Genomic DNA, 9,264 nt, shown 5'->3' with positions numbered 1-9,264 from the left:
CGTTTGGGAGAAAAATGCAAAGGTACAAGACAGCTTTTCCTTGCCAATATCTCTATTTTGCAAAGAGCTACGCATTGGAAAATTCAGGGCTATGTCGTGTAGATGATGGCCTAACAGGAGGCTTTAAAATTTTCTTTCTAGTGACCTTCGTTTGGGAGAAAAATGCAAAGGTACAAGACAGCTTTTCCTTGCCAATATCTCTCTTTTGCAAAGAGCTGCGCATTGGAAAATTCAGGACTATGTCGTGTAGATGATGGCCTAACAGGAGGCTTTAAAATTTTCTTTCTAGTGTCCTTCGTTTGGGAGAAAAATGCAAAGGTACAAGACAGCTTTTCCTTGCCAATATCTCTCTTTTGCAAAGAGCTACGCATTGGAAAATTCAGGGCTATGTCGTGTAGATGATGGCCTAACAGGAGGCTTTAAAATTTTCTTTCTAGTGTCCTTCGTTTGGGAGAAAAATGCAATGGTACAAGACAGCTTTTCCTTGCCAATATCTCTCTTTTGCAAAGAGCTGCGCATTGGAAAATTCAGGGCTATGTCGTGTAGATGATGGCCTAACAGGAGGCTTTAAAATTTTCTTTCTAGTGTCCTTCGTTTGGGAGAAAAATGCAAAGGTACAAGACAGCTTTTCCTTGCCAATATCTCTCTTTTGCAAAGAGCTGCGCATTGGAAAATTCAGGGCTATGTCGTGTAGATGATGGCCTAACAGGAGGCTTTAAAATGTTCTTTCTAGTGTCCTTCGTTTGGGAGAAAACTGCAATGGTACATGACAGCTTTTCCTTGCCAATATCTCTCTTTTGCAAAGAGCTGCGCATTGGAAAATGCAGGGCTATGTCGTGTAGATGATGGCCTAACAGGAGGCTTTAAAATTTTCTTTCTAGTGTCCTTCGTTTGGGAGAAAAATGCAAAGGTACAAGACAGCTTTTCCTTGCCAATATCTCTCTTTTGCAAAGAGCTACTCATTGGAAAATTCAGGGCTATGTCGTGTAGATGATGGCCTAACAGGAGGCTTTAAAATTTTCTTTCTAGTGACCTTCGTTTGGGAGAAAAATGCAAAGGTACAAGCATAGGCGTGCGCAGCACATTTTATTAGGGGGTGCACCATCGAAGGGGTGTGTCTAGCACCGCCTTTTGGGCGTGTCTAGCACCATCTATTGACGGTCATCGCAATATAAAATATCCACCCTTGTACCAATCCTAATAAAGCAGATACATTGTCAGATGTTGTGGTGTGCTCCAAACAAACACCCCTGATGGCACTCAGTGCAATTACACTGCTCCTCCTCAGCCTGGTCTGGCTCCCCCTCTCTTTCCCCTGCAAGCTGCAGCAGCTTACTTACAAGTCAGTCACTCACTGACAATGACAGTCGCAGACTAGTACTGCTGCTGCTGGAAAAACGAGTGACGTGTCAATGCTGCTGCCAGCCGCCAGTATTGAATTTGTCTTCCTAAGAGGAACGCTGGCTGAATGCTGATCCTCATCAGTGGCTGGTGTTGGCATAGCATAGAAGGAGAGAGGTGGGCATGTGGCAGGTGGACGTGTGAGCAGCATGACATAATCACATCACAACACGCTGTTTTTATACATGGAGGCCGAGCCGGGAATTTGAAAGCCGGAGGCAGTGGCACACTTGATTAACCCAGGCGTCCATTCAGTAATGCAGTCCTGACAGGGTGCAGCGCAGAGAGGACAGTAATCAGCCTGCTCGGCTGCATCAGGCATGTGAGAAAGGGGTGCCGGACATTAGGGGGTGCCTGTGCGCACCAGGCACCCCCCCTGCGCACACCTATGGGTACAAGACAGCTTTTCCTTGCCAATATCTCTCTTTTGCAAAGAGCTGCGCATTGGAAAATTCAGGGCTATGTCGTGTAGATGATGGCCTAACAGGAGGCTTTAAAATTTTCTTTCTAGTGTCCTTCGTTTGGGAGAAAAATGCAATGGTACAAGACAGCTTTTCCTTGCCAATATCTCTCTTTTGCAAAGAGCTGCGCATTGGAAAATTCAGGGCTATGTCGTGTAGATTATGGCCTAACAGGAGGCTTTAAAATTTTCTTTCTAGTGACCTTCGTTTGGGAGAAAAATGCAAAGGTACAAGACAGCTTTTCCTTGCCAATATCTCTCTTTTGCAAAGAGCTGCGAATTGGAAAATTCAGGGCTATGTCGTGTAGATGATGGCCTAACAGGAGGCTTTAAAATTTTCATTCTAGTGTCTTTCGTTTGGGAGAAAAATGCAAAAGTACAATGCTGCTTTTCCTTGCCGATATCTCTCTTTTGCAAAGAGATAGGCATTGGAAAATGCAGGGCTATAACGTGTAGATGAAGCACTAACAGGAGGCTTTAAAATTTTCATTCTAGTGTCTTTCGTTTGGGAGAAAAATGCAAAGGTACAATACAGCTTTTCCTTGCCGATATCTCTCTTTTGCAAAGAGATAGGCATTGGAAAATTCAGGGCTATAACGTGTAGATGAAGCACTAACAGGAGGCTTTAAAATTTTCATTCTAGTGTCCTTCGTTTGGGAGAAAAATGCAAAGGTACAATACAGCTTTTCCTTGCCAATATATCTCTTTTGCAAAGAGATAGGCATTGGAAAATTCAGGGCTATAACGTGTAGATGAAGCACTAACAGGAGGCTTTAAAATTTTCATTCTAGTGTCTTTCGTTTGGGAGAAAAATGCAAAGGTACAAGACAGCTTTTCCTTGCCAATATCTCTCTTTTGCAAAGAGCTGCGCATTGGAAAATTCAGGGCTATGTCGTGTAGATGATGGCCTAACAGGAGGCTTTAAAATGTTCTTTCTAGTGTCCTTCGTTTGGGAGAAAAATGCAATGGTACAAGACAGCTTTTCCTTGCCAATATCTCTCTTTTGCAAAGAGCTGTGCATTGGAAAATTCAGGGCTATGTCGTGTAGATGATGGCCTAACAGGAGGCTTTAAAATTTTCTTTCTAGTGTCCTTCGTTTGGGAGAAAAATGCAATGGTACAAGACAGCTTTTCCTTGCCAATATCTCTTTTGCAAAGAGCTACTCATTGGAAAATTCAGGGCTATGTCGTGTAGATGATGGCCTAACAGGAGGCTTTAAAATTTTCTTTCTAGTGACCTTCGTTTGGGAGAAAAATGCAAAGGTACAAGACAGCTTTTCCTTGCCAATATCTCTCTTTTGCAAAGAGCTGCGCATTGGAAAATTCAGGGCTATGTCGTGTAGATGATGGCCTAACAGGAGGCTTTAAAATTTTATTTCTAGTGACCTTCGTTTGGGAGAAAAATGCAAAGGTACAAGACAGCTTTTCCTTGCCAATATCTCTCTTTTGCAAAGAGCTACGCATTGGAAAATTCAGGGCTATGTCGTGTAGATGATGGCCTAACAGGAGGCTTTAAAATTTTCTTTCTAGTGTCCTTCGTTTGGGAGAAAAATGCAAAGGTACAAGACAGCTTTTCCTTGCCAATATCTCTATTTTGCAAAGAGCTACGCATTGGAAAATTCAGGGCTATGTCGTGTAGATGATGGCCTAACAGGAGGCTTTAAAATTTTCTTTCTAGTGACCTTCGTTTGGGAGAAAAATGCAAAGGTACAAGACAGCTTTTCCTTGCCAATATCTCTCTTTTGCAAAGAGCTGCGCATTGGAAAATTCAGGGCTATGTCGTGTAGATGATGGCCTAACAGGAGGCTTTAAAATTTTCTTTCTAGTGTCCTTCGTTTGGGAGAAAAATGCAAAGGTACAAGACAGCTTTTCCTTGCCAATATCTCTCTTTTGCAAAGAGCTACGCATTGGAAAATTCAGGGCTATGTCGTGTAGATGATGGCCTAACAGGAGGCTTTAAAATTTTCTTTCTAGTGTCCTTCGTTTGGGAGAAAAATGCAATGGTACAAGACAGCTTTTCCTTGCCAATATCTCTCTTTTGCAAAGAGCTGCGCATTGGAAAATTCAGGGCTATGTCGTGTAGATGATGGCCTAACAGGAGGCTTTAAAATTTTCTTTCTAGTGTCCTTCGTTTGGGAGAAAAATGCAAAGGTACAAGACAGCTTTTCCTTGCCAATATCTCTCTTTTGCAAAGAGCTACGCATTGGAAAATTCAGGGCTATGTCGTGTAGATGATGGCCTAACAGGAGGCTTTAAAATGTTCTTTCTAGTGTCCTTCGTTTGGGAGAAAACTGCAATGGTACATGACAGCTTTTCCTTGCCAATATATCTCTTTTGCAAAGAGCTGCGCATTGGAAAATGCAGGGCTATGTCGTGTAGATGATGGCCTAACAGGAGGCTTTAAAATTTTCTTTCTAGTGTCCTTCGTTTGGGAGAAAAATGCAAAGGTACAAGACAGCTTTTCCTTGCCAATATCTCTCTTTTGCAAAGAGCTGCGCATTGGAAAATTCAGGGCTATGTCGTGTAGATGATGGCCTAACAGGAGGCTTTAAAATTTTCTTTCTAGTGTCCTTCGTTTGGGAGAAAAATGCAAAGGTACAAGACAGCTTTTCCTTGCCAATATCTCTCTTTTGCAAAGAGCTACTCATTGGAAAATTCAGGGCTATGTCGTGTAGATGACGGCCTAACAGGAGGCTTTAAAATTTTCTTTCTAGTGACCTTCGTTTGGGAGAAAAATGCAAAGGTACAAGACAGCTTTTCCTTGCCAATATCTCTCTTTTGCAAAGAGCTGCGCATTGGAAAATTCAGGGCTATGTCGTGTAGATGATGGCCTAACAGGAGGCTTTAAAATTTTCTTTCTAGTGTCCTTCATTTGGGAGAAAAATGCAATGGTACAAGACAGCTTTTCCTTGCCAATATCTCTCTTTTGCAAAGAGCTGCGCATTGGAAAATTCAGGGCTATGTCGTGTAGATTATGGCCTAACAGGAGGCTTTAAAATTTTCTTTCTAGTGACCTTCGTTTGGGAGAAAAATGCAAAGGTACAAGACAGCTTTTCCTTGCCAATATCTCTCTTTTGCAAAGAGCTGCGCATTGGAAAATTCAGGGCTGTGTCGTGTAGATGATGGCCTAACAGGAGGCTTTAAAATTTTCATTCTAGTGTCTTTCGTTTGGGAGAAAAATGCAAAAGTACAATGCTGCTTTTCCTTGCCGATATCTCTCTTTTGCAAAGAGATAGGCATTGGAAAATGCAGGGCTATAACGTGTAGATGAAGCACTAACAGGAGGCTTTAAAATTTTCATTCTAGTGTCTTTCGTTTGGGAGAAAAATGCAAAGGTACAATACAGCTTTTCCTTGCCGATATCTCTCTTTTGCAAAGAGATAGGCATTGGAAAATTCAGGGCTATAACGTGTAGATGAAGCACTAACAGGAGGCTTTAAAATTTTCATTCTAGTGTCTTTCGTTTGGGAGAAAAATGCAAAGGTACAATACAGCTTTTCCTTGCCAATATCTCTCTTTTGCAAAGAGCTACGGATTGGAAAATTCAGGGCTATGTCGTGTAGATGATGGCCTAACAGGAGGCTTTAAAATTTTCTTTCTAGTGTCCTTCGTTTGGGAGAAAAATGCAAAGGTACAAGACAGCTTTTCCTTGCCAATATCTCTCTTTTGCAAAGAGCTACGCATTGGAAAATTCAGGGCTATGTCGTGTAGATGATGGCCTAACAGGAGGCTTTAAAATTTTCTTTCTAGTGTCCTTCGTTTGGGAGAAAAATGCAATGGTACAAGACAGCTTTTCCTTGCCAATATCTCTCTTTTGCAAAGAGCTGCGCATTGTCAAATTCAGGGCTATGTCGTGTAGATGATGGCCTAACAGGAGGCTTTAAAATTTTCTTTCTAGTGTCCTTCGTTTGGGAGAAAAATGCAAAGGTACAAGACAGCTTTTCCTTGCCAATATCTCTCTTTTGCAAAGAGCTACGCATTGGAAAATTCAGGGCTATGTCGTGTAGATGATGGCCTAACAGGAGGCTTTAAAATTTTCTTTCTAGTGTCCTTCGTTTGGGAGAAAAATGCAAAGGTACAAGACAGCTTTTCCTTGCCGATATCTCTCTTTTGCAAAGATATAGGCATTGGAAAATTCTGGGCTATAACGTGTAGATGAAGCACTAACAGGAGGCTTTAAAATTTTCATTCTAGTGTCCTTCGTTTGGGAGAAAAATGCAAAGGTACAATACAGCTTTTCCTTGCCGATATCTCTCTTTTGCAAAGAGATAGGCATTGGAAAATTCAGGGCTATAACGTGTAGATGAAGCACTAATAGGAGGCTTTAAAATTTTCATTCTAGTGTCCTTCGTTTGGGAGAAAAATGCAAAGGTACAATACAGCTTTTCCTTGCCGATATCTCTCTTTTGCAAAGAGCTAGGCATTGGAAAATTCAGGGCATTAACGTGTAGATGAAGCACTAACAGTAGGCTTTAAAATTTTCATTCTAGTGTCTTTCGTTTGGGAGAAAAATGCACAGGTACAATGCAGCTTTTCCTTGCCGATATCTCTCTTTTGCAAAGAGATAGGCATTGGAAAATGCAGGGCTATAACGTGTAGATGAAGCACTAACAAGAGGCTTTAAAATTTTCATTCTAGTGTCTTTCGTTTGGGAGAAAAATGCAAAGGTACAATACAGCATTTCCTTGCCGATATCTCTCTTTTGCAAAGAGATAGGCATTGGAAAATTCAGGGCTATAACGTGTAGATGAAGCACTAACAGGAGGCTTTAAAGTTTTCATTCTAGTGTCTTTCGTTTGGGAGAAAAATGCAAAGGTACAATACAGCTTTTCCTTGCCGATATCTCTCTTTTGCAAAGAGATAGGCATTGGTAAATTCAGGGCTATAACGTGTAGATGAAGCACTAATAGGAGGCTTTAAAATTTTCATTCTAGTGTCCTTCGTTTGGGAGAAAAATGCAAAGGTACAATACAGCTTTTCCTTGCCGATATCTCTCTTTTGCAAAGAGATAGGCATTGGAAAATTCAGGGCTATAACGTGTAGATGAAGCACTAACAGGAGGCTTTAAAATTTTCATTCTAGTGTATTTCGTTTGGGAGAAAAATGCAAAGGTACAATACCGCTTTTCCTTGCCGATATCTCTCTTTTGCAAAGAGCTAGGCATTGGAAAATTCAGGTCTATAACGTGTAGATGAAGCACTAATAGGAGGCTTTAAAATGTTCAATCTAGTGTCCTTCGTTTGGGAGAAAAATGCAAAGGTACAATACAGCTTTTCCTTGCCAATATCTCTCTTTTGCAAAGAGCTAGGCATTGGAAAATTCAGGGCTATAACGTGTAGATGAAGCACTAACAGGAGGCTTTAAAATTTTCATTCTAGTGTCTTTCGTTTGGGAGAAAAATGCAAAAGTACAATGCTGCTTTTCCTTGCCAATATCTCTCTTTTGCAAAGAGATAAGCATTGGAAAATTCAGGGCTATGTCGTGTAGATGATGGCCTAACAGGAGGCTTTAAAATTTTCTTTCTAGTGTCCTTCGTTTGGGAGAAAAATGCAATGGTACAAGACAGCTTTTCCTTGCCAATATCTCTCTTTTGCAAAGAGCTACGCATTGGAAAATTCAGGGCTATGTCGTGTAGATGATGGCCTAACAGGAGGCTTTAAAATTTTCTTTCTAGTGTCCTTCGTTTGGGAGAAAAATGCAATGGTACAAGACAGCTTTTCCTTGCCAATATCTCTCTTTTGCAAAGAGCTGCGCATTGGAAAATTCAGGGCTATGTCGTGTAGATGATGGCCTAACAGGAGGCTTTAAAATTTTCTTTCTAGTGTCCTTCGTTTGGGAGAAAAATGCAAAGGTACAAGACAGCTTTTCCTTGCCAATATCTCTCTTTTGCAAAGAGCTACGCATTGGAAAATTCAGGGCTATGTCGTGTAGATGATGGCCTAACAGGAGGCTTTAAAATTTTCTTTCTAGTGTCCTTCGTTTGGGAGAAAAATGCAAAGGTACAAGACAGCTTTTCCTTGCCGATATCTCTCTTTTGCAAAGAGATAGGCATTGGAAAATTCAGGGCTATAACGTGTAGATGAAGCACTAACAGGAGGCTTTAAAATTTTCATTCTAGTGTCCTTCGTTTGGGAGAAAAATGCAAAGGTACAATACAGCTTTTCCTTGCCGATATCTCTCTTTTGCAAAGAGATAGGCATTGGAAAATTCAGGGCTATAACGTGTAGATGAAGCACTAATAGGAGGCTTTAAAATTTTCATTCTAGTGTCCTTCGTTTGGGAGAAAAATGCAAAGGTACAATACAGCTTTTCCTTGCCGATATCTCTCTTTTGCAAAGAGCTAGGCATTGGAAAATTCAGGGCATTAACGTGTAGATGAAGCACTAACAGTAGGCTTTAAAATTTTCATTCTAGTGTCTTTCGTTTGGGAGAAAAATGCACAGGTACAATGCAGCTTTTCCTTGCCGATATCTCTCTTTTGCAAAGAGATAGGCATTGGAAAATGCAGGGCTATAACGTGTAGATGAAGCACTAACAAGAGGCTTTAAAATTTTCATTCTAGTGTCTTTCGTTTGGGAGAAAAATGCAAAGGTACAATACAGCATTTCCTTGCCGATATCTCTCTTTTGCAAAGAGATAGGCATTGGAAAATTCAGGGCTATAACGTGTAGATGAAGCACTAACAGGAGGCTTTAAAGTTTTCATTCTAGTGTCTTTCGTTTGGGAGAAAAATGCAAAGGTACAATACAGCTTTTCCTTGCCGATATCTCTCTTTTGCAAAGAGATAGGCATTGGTAAATTCAGGGCTATAACGTGTAGATGAAGCACTAATAGGAGGCTTTAAAAATTTTCATTCTAGTGTCTTTCGTTTGGGAGAAAAATGCAAAGGTACAATACAGCTTTTCCTTGCCGATATCTCTCTTTTGCAAAGAGATAGGCATTGGAAAATTCAGGGCTATAACGTGTAGATGAAGCACTAACAGGAGGCTTTAAAATTTTCATTCTAGTGTCCTTCGTCTGGGAGAAAACTGCAAAGGTACAATACAGCTTTTCCTTGCCGATATCTCTCTTTTGCAAAGAGATAGGCATTGGTAAATTCAGGGCTATAACGTGTAGATGAAGCACTAATAGGAGGCTTTAAAATTTTCATTCTAGTGTCCTTCGTTTGGGAGAAAAATGCAAAGGTACAATACAGCTTTTCCTTGCCGATATCTCTCTTTTGCAAAGAGATAGGCATTGGAAAATTCAGGGCTATAACGTGTAGATGAAGCACTAACAGGAGGCTTTAAAATTTTCATTCTAGTGTATTTCGTTTGGGAGAAAAATGCAAAGGTACAATACCGCTTTTCCTTGCCGATATCTCTCTTTTGCAAAGAGCTAGGCATTGGAAAATTCAGGTCTATA

The sequence above is a fragment of the Pseudophryne corroboree genome, unplaced genomic scaffold, assembly GCF_028390025.1.
Source record: "Pseudophryne corroboree isolate aPseCor3 unplaced genomic scaffold, aPseCor3.hap2 scaffold_490, whole genome shotgun sequence".
In the NCBI taxonomy this organism is placed as follows: domain Eukaryota; kingdom Metazoa; phylum Chordata; class Amphibia; order Anura; family Myobatrachidae; genus Pseudophryne; species Pseudophryne corroboree.
Note: the sequence above shows the minus strand (reverse complement) of the source record.